Below are 17,338 nucleotides of genomic sequence, written 5' to 3' on the forward strand. Positions count from 1 at the left end.
GCTCCAATTCAATTGACAACATCATGGCAGTTTTATTTTCGGCATAAGCTAAACAAAAATAGCAATGCCAAAGATCTGAACTGTGGGTTATTTAATGCCCTGCTTTTGTGTGTAAAATACTTTAGAAATAACTTACATAAGCTAAAAAAAAAATAAAAGATAATATTTTGTTACAAATTCATTTACTCAGCATTCTTTATTGCAAATACATTTAACCAGTACTTTTCTTGAGTGACTGCTATACATTTGTGTTATCATAAGTTTTATTGAACGTACTTTTTATTGAAGCTATTTTTTAAGAAACAAATATTTTAAATTTATCTAGTTGCATAGTTAATTAAAGTAAAAGTGCATAAGCTTATAAAATGTTTTCAAGGGAAAACAATTTTCTAATATCCCACTGTATTCTAATATCCCACTGTACCCATGCCCTAGTCCAATCGACCAAAAGCCCCCTATTAATAGCTGCTGAAACAAAAAAAAAAAAAGGCAGAAAGTGTGTGGTGGCAAAGAAACCCCGAAATATGTCACCTTGCATAGCGCAAATATTTGTGTGTATTTCTTCCTATCGCTCGCACTGCCGTACTATCCAACTCCCCGCCCTAGTTGCCCGAATCCCCGCCAGGTGGCTCCCCGCAGAGTCCGAAAAGGTGTGAAGAGCGGGAAAGAGCGGCCACAAGGCAAACACAACGCAATCGCTGGCACGGCGTGGTGTTGTGTGTATATTTAATGTAGCTCAGCTAAACCCAAAACGAAAAGAGCAGAGTAACAGTAACAAAAGCAGTAACAGCAAAAACAAAGACAAAACAGGCAAAGGTCAATATTGAAAATTGATAAACAGCAGAAGCGCCAGCAAAATCACCAGTAGCTGTGGCCGCGGCAGTGGCAACGGCAAACAAAACTAAAATAAGAAACCTGAGCTCTATCAGCTTCGCTCAGTCCTTGGTGGCGGTTTCATAATTAAAAGCAAACAATTGAGTTTTTTATTCTTGTCTATCTCTTGCTGTCCCGCTTGCTCTATTCCATTGACCACAAAACCGAAAATTCAATTTTGAATTAATTTGTTTTGCAGCAACTTTGTGGCAACAAAAACAAAAAAAAAAAAAAAAAAAAAACCGTTAGCAGCAAGTGTGGGTTAAAAATATTGGGAGCCTTATAAATAGGATTGCTATTTTTAAATTGGATCAGACCCAAAACGAAAATTGCTCTAATTCGGTTATTTTTAATAATTTGCCACGAAGGCAGGGCACACAGATAATCAGCATAATAAAAACAGTCAGAACGACTTTGTTTTTCAATAATCCGAATTTTAATTAATGTAATTTGCAGCCCTGCAAAGTTTCAATTACTTTTGGATGCCCTACGACTCTCGAAGTGAATCGGTGTGGAAAGGGTTTCGTTTTCCGATCAACAACTTTTCGACAACTCAATCACTCATTGAACTTTTCAAGCTTCTTCGGCAGAAATAAAATAAACTATAAACTGTTCAGTTGGTCATGATTCGAGGCCGTGCGTAAAATTAATTTTACGGCATATTCGGACCAACACATGTGGATTGGCCAAGGGGCCAGATCCGAAATGAAATCCAACTCAACAAAAGTTTGCTGTTTGCCTTTCGAGTGCTGTTCATGTGTTCAGTTGTTTTCGAGCACCAGTTAAGTGCATTTATTATTTTACTTTATTTTCAACATTTATCGACATTCTGCACTTTTTTTCCAAACCAAATCCGCAACGGAAGTTGCAGGCAATCAGCAGTTTTATTTGTAACTGAAATTGCAATAAAATATATTGTATAAGAAATTTGTAGAGCTTTAGATGGAATTGCAGTAATGCATTTTGAAAATTTAATTTTTAGCTTGGTCGCGTCACGCTTCAGCAAAGCCAAACAAAAACAAAATGCAAAACAATCGGCTCACTGCTACTTTTTACTTGGCATATCATGCAATGTACTCGTACATTCCGAACAACATACAGCTTATGGGATCTGCCATATCTGTATGTCAGTGTCGCTGGCCGGACACATTTATTGCTTCTAGCTACTAGCTGCCTTTCTAGCTCTCAATAAAATTTTATTGTATCATAGGTTCGGTTGCCCAGAGAACAGAATTCGAAATTCAAAAGTTCAACATTGAATTACATTTGTATTTGCCAGAATTTTAGTACCTGCCTCTGCCCAAAAATTGTTTGTGAATACAGATTTAATGGCCACAACAGACGTAATTACATTAACGCAGAAGGGGAGGCTTTCAAGAGCTAAACAAATTATTAGCCAAGTGCATTTCTATCTGAAAATTTTAAATGCACTGGGGCCAACGAATATTGTTTAAATTTAACCTGTGACTGTCAAGACTTTATTTTAAAAGAGCTCAATTGAATACTAAAAAAAACCTGCAGTCTTAATCTTTTTTCTGGGGAAAGGTAATTCGAATCGGAATTTGACTTTGAACTGCTATACTTTTAATGGCCCAATAAATTTGCTTACCTAAAGGCCTTCAACACTGAATGTCTGTTTGTAAATGCATCTATAAGCCGCACCTGGGGGGAAATGCAAAGTAAAAAGTGAAATAATTTGCAAAAGTTTGCAAACAATAGTGATTACCTCTTTCAGGTATTTTAAACCAATGCTGTTTTTAGTCTATCTATAAGCCAGACATCGATTAACCAATTAAAAGGATTCCTGCGCTGTCCGTCTTAATATGTTTAATTTGGGTAGATTTCATTTCAAGAACGCACCGTCAGAGATAGCCCAAATGGCCAAAATAAAAATCACTTTGTCTGCAACCCATCAGTTGACAAACTGAAGAGCCACGCCATTTCATTACTTCTCTGTCTGGTTTGGAGTGAACTGTCAAACTCAATGCAGTTCACTGAATACACACTTGGAAAAACGAGTTTTGGGAAATTACGTGACTTTAAATACCCTGAACTTAAGGAAAGTTTTGAATTTAAGTCTGAACTTCTGCCTAATTTATAAAATGTATATAAATTATATATTTTAAAGTATATTTTATTTGTCATATTAATAAACATAATTAAAGCTTAAACACCAAAACCTCATTAGCTAAAGAACGTTATCCGTGTGTAAATTCCTGAATATTTATAAAGTAAATAATAATAGATGTGCTTTTACACAATAGTTCTCATATAACACGTTTGACATTTAGACACATTAAACCGAAAACTCATTACCTTAGTTAAGGGGAACAGGATACGTGGAGAATAATGGGTATAAATAAAATATCAAGTGAAGTAGATAACCCCTTTAAGATGTTTAAAATAGTTTAAATTTCGTTTTCACTCAGCTTCTTTGTTTAGCTTTTACATAGTAAGGGTATGAAAATATGCCTCTAACCATTACTCATTAGGTAAACCAAACTGGAATTGGCTCCAACAGTAAGTGGCACCTCAAGGTGGCCCCCTGTCTGCCCTTTGTTGCCACACACACTCTAAGCGTGGGGTCGGAGGTCAGGTGTGGGTGGACGGATGGCAGGGGTTAAAGCTCTAGCCACGCCCATTTAGGGCTGAGCTGCAGCTGTGCCAGTTAAGTGGATATTTTAAGGCTGGGCTTTGGCTATGATGCGGTTGGGCTGTTGCCTTTTTCAGTACGGATATTTCAGAGCCGAAAAAAGTAGCAAAAAGTTAAAAACCGAAACCCAAACGCAAACGCAGACCCAAGCCAAAAGCGAAAACAACAAAAAAAAATCAAGTAATATTAAAGAGAACTGTAGAAGCAACTCAAGCATGGCCAAAACGATGTTGCTGCAATCGGACACAAACGCACAAAAAAGAAAGGTGCAGAGCCACAACAGTGTTGGCTTATTCTAGTGTGTCCGGCCATTCTATAAGATTTAATTACAACCAGCAACAACAGAAAAATACTAGAATGGGAAAAGAATCTGGCTGCACAGTTACGCTTTTGTGTTTGCAACCTTTTGACTGCCTAAATGCTGCCCCGTTTGTTGGCCCCCATTTTCGTTGGCATTGTTCTGTTTCTGTTTCTGTTTCTATTTCAGTTCTGTTTCTGGTCGACTTCTGCACTTCTCTCCAAAAGGTTTGACACAGTTTCTGGGGCCATTTCGCTCTGCTCTTTAAATGCCATTTAAGCCATGTTCTCCTTGGCGACCGCTTGCAGATGTCTTTATTCATCAGTTAAGAAAGCTGCTGCCGTGTGGAATTAGGCAAGAACGAAAGCTGTGCCGAAAATTCCGAGTCATGTTCTGGAAAGCGTAACAAAAGCCGCAAGAAAGCAACGGGCATAAAGACAAACTGTATCTGTATCTGTATCTATATGTGTAACGGTAGCGGTAGTCTACTAAAGCCAAATTATATCTGACACACGAAAATTACACACGGCAAACAGTAGACCAGACCCACAGACACGCATAAAGGCATTTTAATAATGCGTATCGTTTACACTAAACAAAGTAAGTGCCATAAGTTTTATAACTCATTAACCTTTCCGAGCGGACCAGAACCGAACTTTCCTCCCATCCTCCAGATGTGCTTGTGCTTGTGTTTGTTCGAATATCTGTGTTTGCCCCATCGTGTGGAGTTCTATGTCACTGGCTCAGAACACAGACAACAAGCTGACAAGACCAACAATGGCAGCAGCTAAAGTCTGGCCAAGTATCTACAAGATACACACACACACACATAAACAGCCGAGCTCCGTTTAATGCGCTTCATTAGCTTAAGCTACAAAACACATTGAACAATGATATTCACTTTTCCATGAAGACGCCCTGCTTAAATTGTATTTCTGATTAATCACGCACTTCAATGATACACTTTATATATAGATTGTATGGCCAGTTAATGAAAGAATCTTCACAATATGCGATAAAATTCCGATGCCCCTCTAACGGTCAATGCAGTTCACAATAATGTGAGAAACGGAATCAGGGCACTGACCGATTAGAAAACAACCAGTGATATGGCAGTTTTAAAAGCCGGGTCAGAAATTGGGTGGCGCAAGCGGCGAGTTATGGTTATGACTAGGGCTTAAGTTCAAGACTAGACGAGTGTGGAAAAAGTATATCAGGGAAGGATTTTATAAGTGATTTAATTTAAGCGACCAAATTGAAAATGTGAGTTGTTATAAGGATTGCTTAGTCACTCAGGCAAAACAAAACACGATTAACACCTGTAATTCAAAAAGAATAATTCAATTAGAAAAATGCAGTACGAATAATGTAATAGGATCACCACAATTATAATATAGTTGGGCTATATAATATATTTTTATCATATATACAAAATAAGAAGCCAAAGGACAATTCAATACAAATAATGAAATATGAATATATATGTTAAAGATATGGTATAGTCTCAAAAACGATACTTTTTTAGACCAACCTAGACCAATTAGAGAAGCTTGACGTTGGTCAAATATATAAATCTATCATAAGTAAAGAAAAAACCCATGGAAAAATAAAACTTAATACTTTGATCCAACTATTTTTGGAGGTTTCTATTACTTTGTTTTGCAGTGATACAACTAAATACTACCCATAATTTCACATAGATCCGTTTGTTTTCTGCACAGTTTCTTGAAGTGCATTCATAGCTGGCGGTAATCAAAACAGACATAAATCCAAGCTGGAAGTTCTCACTCTCCCATATATGATACAACAACTTTTACCTGACAACAGGCCATCCATACCAAATAGCACCTCTAGAGCTGGAAGCCGTGTGGCATGTGCCGGGTGTAGATTGCTTCCTGCTCGTCGAGAACCCGAACCCACGACTTCGGACGATGCTCTGCATATTAATGCCTAGAACCAAAGAGCTATTTCAAAAATTTAACACCGTTTTCGGAAGAATTCACTTTGGGGAGTGTGCGCTCTAAGCTCAATAAAATGAGTGCCAAAGCCACAGCCACAGCGACAAGGCGACAAGTTTAACTTGTTTCCAGTTGAATATGTCTGCATAATTAGCGAGGCAAACGAACAAACTAATTATTGAGTAGATACTCACAGCTCGTTCAAAGTCAATGGGCCTCGAGGCGATGGATCGAATGGAACCAAACTGCAAACGAGTTCATGAATCACTCGGAACTCAGCGTCAGACCAGGCTAGTAAACTCCGGACTAAGGTCTGCCTGCCGTTTTATGGGCAGCAATTGTAGTTTACCCCACGAAAATTTCATTGACACAGTTTTTACTTTGTAACAGCATTTATTTACTTTGTCTTGTACTCTACACTGGCACGTCAAGAGATGGAAAATAATTGGCTTTTGTGTTTTACCCATTGTAATAAAAAAAAAACTGGTTTGATAACGAAACCTTCAGGGTACTTTCCTGGTCTTCACTATAAACAAGTAACAAAACAATAAGTTTAAATTTAAAATACATTTATTGTAGTTGTAGGTGTTTAGGAAGAAAATCATATTTTTATAAAATTATTTTGTACTTATTGTAAAAATAGTTCAAAGTGTTAGCTACCGTGTTTACAAACAAATAATACCATTAATCCTACAACGGTTGCATTGTTGCAAATTTATCCATTCAATTCCCTTGGTTATCTCATTTAAATTCAATGCCCATCATTGATCGCACGTTTCTATGTGGTTTACATATTATTTGCATTCTTTCATGTTTGTTAAAGTATTTTGCTTTAAACGTTCGCATTTTTGGTGTTTTTGTACCTCCGACAATTATTCTGATGGGTCTTATGTGCGGTGTGTGTTTTTTAAACTTTCGACAAAATTTAATTTCCTGCTGCCGGTAAAGTCATTTTAAAGTCGATTTTTTTATGAGAAGTAATTGTCATTTGCCTTTGTGCTCTGTATATTTTAATTTTTTGTTGTTTCTTGGGTATGCAATTTTTATTAATACGGCATAAATTTATTTCGTTCAAACCAAAATGCAAAAGAAAAACAAAACTAAAACAAACGAATGTTACATAAAACGTGACATTTGTGAAACTCATTTTGTTTATATTATATTTTTGGTTGTTGACTGATTTCTGTACTCGTGATTGTATTAACTACTGTTGTTATTTGTGATTGTTTGATCTGCGCACGTTTTGTACCACGCGACGTATTTTCCATACCTTCCTTTATTTGCGAAAAAAAGGAAGATCACTGTGTACAGCTAAAATCAATATTAAAATGTACTTTAAAAAGTACCATTCGACTTTTTTAAGGCTATTTAAAAATCTTAAAATATAAGAGTTTTATTATATTTGTTAGCGTAGATATTATATCTTTTTTGCAACTGTTCTTATAGGCACTGAGTTAGCAGAGTCAGGAGCGTCATTATTGATTTCAAAGAATTCAGAATGTTTCTAACTAATAATTTCTTATCAATGAGCGGATTCTTATCCATAAGAAATAAATTATTTAGAATTATAACACAAAATCAAGATTTTTTTGCAACAGTGCTTTCAGTTTTAAAATCGTAAGCAAGGTCAAACTAATGCTTATTTATTTCGATGAATTCAAAATATTTTTATCAATAACAACTTCTTATCAACAAACAGCTCAAAAAGTCAGCATATGTTTTCAGACCTAGAAAAGAGCAACAGGTAAGCTTTTCGAAGGATTTCAGCTTCTAAACAGGACAATGCTCCTTGTGAACATTAGCGCCATCTGGGTAAAGCTCCTGGAAACAAAGATAATAAAAAGCAACTTTCTATTCCACTTATAGAAAGTTCAGGTGCTATAAAATTTTCATTAACCATGCACGTGCAAGTTAAATAAATAATTATTCAATTTCTTTTAGCTTACTCATGAAGAAATATTTGTTAAAAATAAGCTGGCCTCTTGAGCAGTGAAAAAAATTAATTTAACACACTTTTTACGACTTTGACAGTTTTTTTGTGTTTACCGGACAAGTTTCACTCGCTCTTGTCCATTGTATAATAGCCGGGCAGTGTGTTTGGCCCGTTAATAATGCAATAACAAAAAAAACAATTTGTCAAACAGAACAGAACGCGAAAAATGTGGAAATAAAGGTGGTCGAAAAAATATGGTAATAAAACGGTTCGCGGGTGGGTCAAACTAACTGTAAATCGGTCTTCAAAGGAGGTCGTTTAATAAATATTTAATAATTGGCGTGATGCATCGACATCAGTATGTAAGATAGTTTGTATTTTTAAATATTATATGGCGTGCTGTGAACAATGCCGGAGCTTCCCCTTTTTATTTACAAAATTTCCAGCCATTACATAAATCGTGGCCAACAACTCGTCAAATTGAATGCAATTAAACGCTGCCCAACAGCATTAACTATGATTGATCAAATGATATATACATATATAAAAACCTTTTGATGAATGGATGACAGATACCCCACCGATTATACGATAAAAACATTGCGTGATTCAATGTTATTTATGGAATGCAAAAAGATAATGAGTTGGCCAAAACGGTAAGTTATTTAAATGAAAAAAAAACCGGATATAAAACTGAGTAATTAAAAAAAAGGACTAATGGAAGGTTTAAGTACAACAGTCCCTATTTTTAATTACGTTTTAAATTGAATTAAGTAAGATGGCATTTATGGCATTTCAATAGCATTTCACAAATTAAGAAAAGATAAGGCAAAGCTTCTTGTCAACAAATATGTAAATATTTTAAATTGTTTATATATCAGATAAATGAATAAATTTCCCTAGTTTTTCATTTTATAAAATACGTAAATTAGCCCTTTTTTATACCCTTGCAGAGGGTATTATAATTTCAGTCAGAAGTTTGCAACGCAGTGAAGGAGACGTTTCCGACCCTATAAAGTATATATATTCTTGATCAGCATCACTAGTAGAGTCGTTCTAGCCATGTCCGTCTGTCCGTCTGTCCGTCTGTCCGTCCGTTTATATGCAAACTAGTCTCTCAGTTTTAAAGCTATCTGCATGAAACTTTCCCAAAAGTTGTCTTTCTATTGCAGGTAGTATATAAGTCGGAACGAGCCGGATCGGACGACTATAGCATATAGCTCCCATAGGAACAATCGGAAAAATAAATGAAAAAAAATTATAACTTTGCTGTTTTTTAATTTTTTGTTTAGTTCTTCGACATATAGTAATGGTAAAATATTTCCGATTTACGGTTTAAATTTCATCAAAATCGGACGACTATAGCATATAGCTCCCATAGGAACAATCGGAAAAATAAATGAAAAAAAATTATAACTTTGCTGTTTTTTAATTTTTTGTTTAGTTCTTCAAGATATAGTAATGGTTTAATATTTCAGAATTACGGTTTTAATTTCATCAAAATCGGACGACTATAGCATATAGCTCCCATAGGAACAATCGGAAAAATAAATGAAAAAAAATTATAACTTTTCTGTTTTTTAATTTTTTGTTTAGTTCTTCGACATATAGCAATGTTTAATTATTTCAGAATTATGGTATAAATTTTATCAAAATCGGACGTCTATAGCATATAGCTCCCATAGAAATAATAAAAATATATAAAATAACTATCTAATAATTGAGCTGCAAATCATCATAGTTTCAATGTTTTTTTTTAGCACATACTCAAGTAAATCATAATTTAAATGTTTTCAAAAGTATTTAATTAATGCAATAGCTGCAAGGGTATATGAACTTCGGCTTGCCGAAGTTTGCTTTCCTTCTTGTTCTTTGTTGATTCTTTTAACATTATATTATAAGTCGAGTTAAAAGGCGTGACAAACTCAGATTTCCCACACGATCTCGGGCTCTGCACTCAATAAGTATAGAAAATTATAATTTTTTTGAGTTTTTTTTGTGGCATATTAAAAAGCCATTAGGCAAGAAAACAAAAACAAGTCGGATAGCAAAACAAAAAGTACAAGCAATGCGAACTCTCAATGGGTCGAATTGAAATCGAAATCTGAAATCCGAAATCCGAAACAATGCGGCAATTTCACGCGATATTTATGGGCAAACTGTCTTCTTGTGTGAGTACGAGTACGAGTACGAGTACGAGTTTGAGTACTCGACGACTGTTTGTGTTTGCTATTGGACTTTTGGTTTTCAGACTGCCGCCGCCGGCATTGGGCATTAGACTGGAGTTGTGCATGAATGCCAGTGTGTGTAAACAAAAACCCCGAACGGGTTGAAATCGTGCTGATTAATGTTCCTCCACTGGCGGCGGCGGCGGAGAAAATTGCAAAACAGCAAATGGCATAGGTCAGTTACACTAATTGAAATAGAATGTTGTCGGTCAGTGGTTTTTCGTGGGTGCTGCTCTATATAGTTTTATAGTACCATACAATGTCTGGCCAGCGTGGGCAATCGTGAATGGCAAGTGCTTGGGCTTAAATGACCATCATTTAGAAAGCATCGCAGCATCAACTCCAAGCCGAGCACACACTTCCTTTCACTTTAGAACGCGGAGTACAGCAGCTCACAGAGATTGGAGTGAAAGTATGGAGAAAAGAGTTATCTAAATGTGAGGAAGACACACATAGAGGTATTAAAAAAAGCAATTGTCATCTTGATTTTTCATTTCATATGTTAGCCATGATATTTAATGTTTCCCACAATGCCAACGTGTTATTAAAATTTATCAAACGAAATTGTACTTGTTAAATGGGCTTATAAACGAATTTCTTGTTAAGGAACCCATATTATTAAGATAATCCAGTCCTACATATCAAGATTTATACACCAAGGCCTTAATTTTGTTTGCACTCTAGCAAATGATTTAGTTTGCCACAAAATGATAGAACGCTCACCTCATGAGAAGATGATCTTTGTGGTTTCTTTTTGTGCTATCAATTTAAGATCTTTTTATAGCTACAAGCTAGCACCTAAATTTGCATAAATTCTTAACGCGAAAAGAGACTTTCTAAAGAAGTGAAGAACCTTAAACATGAGATCAACAAGTGGTCAAAGACATAAGGGAAATCTATATATAAAGGCTGAACCAAAGAGCTTTAGGATATGAAAAGCTATGGACTCGAGCTTAATGTCTTTGGCGCCTGCGGCAGTTTAATGAAAGTCAAAGTACAGCTGATGACAGCTGAGCAGAGTCACGTGGTGAAAGCTTTTGGGAGAAAAGTTGAGAAAGAAATTTAGAAAGAGAAAATCTGCACAAGAGAGCGCCCAAGGATACGCATGTCCTGGAAACGTCAAAACAAGCAAAAGCTGATTATATTTCGGCTTGGGTTTGGGTTTGTTATTGCGGCCCGTGTTTCCTTCACTTTTGGCCTGATTAGATGACTGTCTGCCACTCCCCTTTCGCCCCCCTTCACTCCGCCCCCTGTCCAATGCACGCGGGGACTTCAACTTTGATTGACACGATGTAGTAGCAAATGCATCACTTGAGACAATCAGCGGGGCGTGGAAGTGCCAGCGGGAGCGGGAGCGGGAGTGTCAGCGGCTGTGGGCGGCGTATCCCATGGCTGAGCGTCGGGCAAACAAACGGAGACCGGGAGGCAAGCTAATGAGGCGCCAGGAAGCCAGGCCAGCGCAAACAAAAACAAAAACAAAAGCACCAACAAACCGCTCGAGCGGAGAAAGCAAAGTTCCCACCCAAGGAAACAGTAGGGCCTCTGCGGAAGTGAACTAATCAACCCACTGCTGTGAGCGGGTTAAACTTTAAAATATATCAGATGTTTAACTGAATTTCGTGCACAACTTCAAATAATTAAATAAACTTATTCACTTAACCAGACTAAAAACGTCTGGATTTTTCTAGACATTTCAAACCGTTTAAATGGTTAAAAGAAAGTAATGAGTTTATAAAAAGAGTATTTAAGAATTGTTTGTTAAAAGGGAAACTGAGTTGAGTAGTTCCAGCTACTTGTATTTTGCTTTAGAAGTTGGCTTTTAAATTAACGTATGTTTTAGGTTTTATAACAACTGGGGTTTGCAGCCCATTAGCCCACACTTTAACAATAGGCCAATATATATGTGAAACTAAACTCCGTTTTAACTCTCTGATAAGCCTGGAAAATGTAATTTGCTTAACAAATATATTCAAGAATCTCAGATAGTTCGTGATCATGCATAATACAGTGTGTTAAACAAATATTAAACGTCTTATGATTACTAAACGAACTGACTTACTAAAATCAAAATCTTAAATAGTTCGGTTTGTGAATTGCGTTTCCCAGCTTGTGTTCTACGCGAGGTGTGTTCACTGTGTGTGCGAAGGCGTGCCAAGGTTAAGCGTCCGCTCAATGAAGGTGCGGCGGGGGGCGGATGGAAGGTCCGCTTCGGGGGGAGTGGCACTGGTCAGGGGCGGTGGGTTGGAGAGAGGGTGGGTGCAGCTTGTGCAATCAGCTGTTGCTAATGAAAAACGTCGGCAAGTTCAGCCAGGAATAAGCTAGAGTCAAAGCTTATTGATTTTCAACTGCGTAAGTTGGCCAGGAGAAAATTAGAGGTAAAAAAAAAAACGGTGGAATGGGAAATGTATACAATTTCTTGGAAAGTACATGGAAACAACAGACAATTTAATTAATTTGCTTGACTAAATGGAAACTTACCCTGGCCTTTGATTGTATGTTAATTCAATAATGGCGTAGTTTGTTTTTACTTTTTAATGGCTTGACGTTTTCTCCTTGTTATGGGAAAATCTCTTGTTTGTGGCTGTAAGTTTTTCCGCTTTGAATTAAATCCAATTATAACAGAAACAATTATAAAGATGGCAATTATTTATGCACTCGCGTTTTCTTTTGCATTTTCATTACAACGGCTTTTGCATATTTGATAAAGTCGCACACAAAGCACTTGTTCCGACGTTAAACAAGGGAATCTAATTTATAGGTGAGGTATATATAGCTGGGACAATTTAAACGCGCAAAATGGAGGCAAAAAATTTGATTTAATGAAGTCTAAGGTCGCCGGCAAAGACAGACATACGACAAAAAAAAAAACACAGAAAAAACGCTGACGAAGCGGTGAATAAAAATAAAAACAAAAATTTAACGCTGGAAATCGACGCCCTGAGAGAGCGAAAATCGGGCGAGATAGTGAGCGTTTTAGATGGCTTATCAGTGCTTATCAGCGCGACCGCCGATGACGCCACGAGATACAGATGGACACCCAGATAGACAAGGCAAATTGAACAACACTGCAATCAGCGGAAAACCGTGGCTTTAACTCCTGTTTATCTTCCTCCACATACGTGTGTATATAGCAACAGCTTGTTCGACATTTGGATACACGGCCTGTATCTGTATCTCATAGTTGGCCGTGTTTGGCGCGCTGTAGAACATCTCTCAAGATTGATAAAGGCTGAAGATTGATTTTTTTTCCTATTTCAGCCAGGAAGTTTTTCCTGAACACTTTTGTTTGGGTTTTTATTCGATATTGATGTGATTATTTGCGGTATTTTTGCGAAGAAACTTTCTATGTCAGTTTTTTTTAGATCGACTTTATCCAGTAAAGTTTTATTTATCATTTTTTTAGCTCCGTAATTGGGATATACCCCTGAGAAAAGGTTTTTTTTTATTAAAATCTTTAATTTTGAGATATACAGAATACTTGTTTTACTTGTAATACTTTCTAGGTAATTATTTGAGAGCCTTTTTTTGTATTGATAGAAAAGATTGATTTATAGACCTTAAGTGCGGCTTTATCTCTGAATTTTGTTTGATTGCTTTAGCTGAGGAAAATACTAATGCTTTTAAGAATTTGTTAAGAAATTTCACTACTAAGTTTAAGTGCTTTGTAATTTGATTTATGTACTTTAGTTGTGGATAGATTATTTGCTGTATAATTTCACTTAGGAATTTCCCTGGTCATTTTTCGTGTTTGTTGTTTATATTATTGTTGTTGACAACCAAACAAACACCGTGAACTTGAGCACAGACACATAAGCACACACGGTAAGCTTCTTGATTGCACCAGTGTATCTTTTTTGTGTCGTTGATTTCCCCGTTTGTTTGTAGATATATTGCACTGCACTGCGATTATTTCGGGATTATTGCGCTGAACATTTGCATTTTCTTCGATACTTTTTGCGAAATGCCAATTAACGATTTATTCTGAGGGAAGAGCACGCGTGGGAGCCCCAAAAAAGAGAGAGCTCGCGGAGAGAGCCACAACCCACCGAAAAGCAAGGAGAGAAGAGCGACCGCGTCGTTCAAACTTAACAGCGCCAAGTTTCGATAACAAATGAATGCTGAAAGCAGAAAACAGGAAAACTGAAAGCAGACGTCTGAAAACGCCATGGCAGAGCACGGGCAGCGCTGCGGCAGCGACAACTACAGAATACTCTCGTTCACAGTTATAACGCGCTCTCCAGTTGCCGTTGATGTTGATGTTGTTTTGTTGTTCTTGTTTTTCTTTTGTTGTTGTCAATCAATTGACAAAAAGCGTCGTATCAACTAAAGCTGACTTCACAGTTACATCCTCTCAGCCGCACTCTCTCTCTCTCTGCCTTTCTCTCACTCGCTGCTTAGTCGCTCTCACTAAGCTAAAACAGCTGATTGCGCTATGAAAAGGTAAACAGACTAAAGAGAGAGAGATCAAAGCTTGCTCTCCTCTCACTTTTAGCTTTTGCTTTTGCGTTTTCGCAGCGGGGGTGTTCACTCAATGAGCTTGCATAAAAAAAAGTAATTGACTAAGAAGCTAATAAGAAACAAAGCCAAGGTGGACGGAAACGAGTTTCCAATAAGACCCTGTTGCACTCTGCTTGGAAATAGGGGGTGGAGGGGTGTGCCCACAAAGGGGAAAATACACGGTGATTAAGTGGGAAGTTAACAGATTTATCTAGCCCCGATTTTAGCCGAGTTTGGCTGACACATTTTGGATACCCTTAGTGGAAAAGGGTCATCAATTATAATGGGTAATTAATACAGATAGTGTGGACAAATAACTCATAAGTTTTCATTAATCATTATTAGCAACAAAAATATTAAACGTATAATGGGCATTATAAACTATTGTTCAATTTCTTATGTGGACCCCATAAAAAATGGGTGCCCATAAACACAAATTATTTTAGTACATTTTTCAATGACTTTCTATAATATTTAAGTTTTTTAACCTGCCTGCTTTTAACACCTTAAAATCGAAATGGTTAAAGTTCACTGTGTTTTTCTTATCAACGCTGTCTGGCTGTATTGAAATTAATCATTCTCAGCACACCCCATTAAATCTCTGACTTCCTTGACACAAACAAAGTGTTTTGCGGGCATTAACTTATAGTTAAGTGTCAAAGATCAAACATTTGGACATGCACTAGGGTATTTAGATTTCGTCTAGCTAACTTATCTAGTTTTCTGGGCAGAGGCGTCAGGGAAATTGCAATTGCCTCAATACCAATAGGCACGCCGGGCCCAAAAAAGTACGAGTATATATAGAGTCGAATATATATATATAATATATGTTCTACGTACGACACACAAACCGCAAAAGGCAACAGAAATAGATGGCAAAGAATTTCTAGCTGACTGAACACCGAATGTGGCCGCCGAGCCATCAGCCATCAGCCATCAGACAGACAGTCCGACGACCTAGACCCAATTGCCATATAACTAGATACCAGATGCTAGATGCTAGATGCCAGATCGGAGGCAGAACTTATAGCCAAAGCTATGGTTAGCGGAAACTCGGAGGCGTCATAAATCTTGCGCAACGCCCCATTGGCATCGCCGGTGGCTGGGAACTACTGCTCCGGCACCTAAGTATCCGTTCTATCTAAGACAAAAGACAATGCCCATTTGCATGGGTCACACAATTATGCACCATCATTCCGATGGCGATTTGTTGGCCACTGTGCTAACTGTGATTAGAGGCTGAAGTGCTGATGTGCTGATGTGATGATGTGTTGGATGTCGAGTGGAGTTCTCTTAAGTGGAGGAGTTCTTGGCCACTTGTTGCGCCAACGCTTCAAAAGGCCAGAAGGAAACTTCCAGCGTAGTAAATTATTCGCTCACTGTTTCCGCTTCTTGTTATCAGATCTGTGGGAACAAATAGGAAACAGAACTGCACTCGGAGAAAATTAGACCAGGTTTGGTTTAAAACAAACAAACGTAATTTATATAAAAGTAATTTTAAACAAATTTTAAACAATTAATACAACACCGAATAAGTTAAGTTAAGTTTTAACAATTTGATAATTAGCTAAAACTAGACAAAATCCAAAGTTAACAATGTTTAAAAACGAAATTAATGTTGTCGTTCTTATTGAGATGACCATATGTGAAGCCAAGTCTAATTTTAAACCTTAAAATCTAGTTTTCATTAAATTATAATGTTTTGAAATGTATTGTAGCAATAAATTAGTATATGAATAGATTGACATTTGCTGTTTTTGGTAGACTGGTTTCCTGAATATCTATAGCCTTTGACCAATTAAGATTTAGCTCATTGGTAAAATACTAATAAGAGTTTATTAAGTTACGATATACAGAAATAATATATCAAATAGAGAGCGACCTAAATTTTGGTTTCTGGTGAATAACTAAAAGAAAGTAGTTATCATTTAAAACACCCAAACGGAAATAGTCCTATAATTAAAATAAATACATCACCATCAAATTAAAGAAACATTTCCAAGGCGTGAATGTGGGTTAAATTATCTGTGCCATTGCCTAACTTCTAAGGGTTTACGTCAGTACTTATTTCTAAGTGTGGGTAATGTTTTCCATTTGCTGTTTGCTTTTCCACTTGCTATCCACGTTTGTATCTCGTAGAACGCTTTGCCCACCGCTCAATCCAATTAAAAGCCGAAACCATCTGTCGGCGGTGCCCTGAAAAAAAAAATGTATGGTGCGAAGCCCCCGGTAGTACTGCCCCCGATTTTTGAGTCAAGTGTTATTTTGGGCGCTTGCTGGTGCCCCACAATTATACGACAATTATAAATAAATACTTAATACCTTTATCTACGCGGCGACGTAAGTCAGTCGAGTTTAGAATGTGTCGCAGTGCCGCGAACGGATATCTCTCTCAGTATCAGTATCTGTATCTGAATCTGTATCTATATCTGGACAGTGGCCAAGATTTACGATATACACTTGGTGGTGCGTCATTTTGCCGGGTTTGCCGGGTTATTGGCATCGGAACTAACTGTTTTGGGAGCGACCATTGCCGCTCACCTTTCGGCCGGCTATTGCACTCAATTAGCAGGTGGCATAAAGAATGGAAATGGAAGTGGAAGTGGTACTTTACCGCAAACATGAGAATCCGTTTGTTACCTCCCAGCTTGCTAGCCCTCAACTCATATGTCGGCACTTGGTCTAGATACATGTGAAAAAGCGCAAAAGATACAAGATAATTTTGTCTCTACGCCAGATACAGATACAGTTTCAGATACAAACGTTGAACTGGATCTGTGCAAAAAAGAATAAGTGTTGTCATTTTTTATGAGTCCCCAAAACTATTCGGCGGGCATTTGGGAATGTCAAAGTTGACAACTGCACGGTAAGTGGAAAACTATGAGATTTATTTGCCTG

At 37.2% G+C, this 17,338-nt stretch overlaps 1 protein-coding gene across 9 annotated transcripts in view; it reads right to left on the bottom strand.

Moving 5' to 3' along the window:
- LOC128258729 (extracellular serine/threonine protein CG31145) overlaps positions 1 to 14,144 on the bottom strand; it is a 68,684-nt gene extending 54,540 nt beyond the window's left edge. For 2 of the 9 annotated variants that reach the window (XR_008268022.1, XM_052991204.1), the window contains exons 1-2: positions 13,626 to 14,059; positions 12,422 to 12,690 (exon numbers count right to left, since the gene is read on the bottom strand). The gene's annotated coding sequence lies outside the window, so the exon portion shown is untranslated. Of the gene's footprint in view, positions 1 to 12,421; positions 12,691 to 13,625 lie in introns of all 9 variants that reach the window. The other 7 variants (XM_052990946.1, XM_052990607.1, XM_052991119.1 and 4 more) reach the window with 4 other exon arrangements.
- Between the last annotated feature and the right edge of the window lie 3,194 nt (positions 14,145 to 17,338).

The sequence above is a fragment of the Drosophila gunungcola genome, chromosome 3R (assembly GCF_025200985.1).
Source record: "Drosophila gunungcola strain Sukarami chromosome 3R, Dgunungcola_SK_2, whole genome shotgun sequence".
NCBI classification, from domain to species: domain Eukaryota; kingdom Metazoa; phylum Arthropoda; class Insecta; order Diptera; family Drosophilidae; genus Drosophila; species Drosophila gunungcola.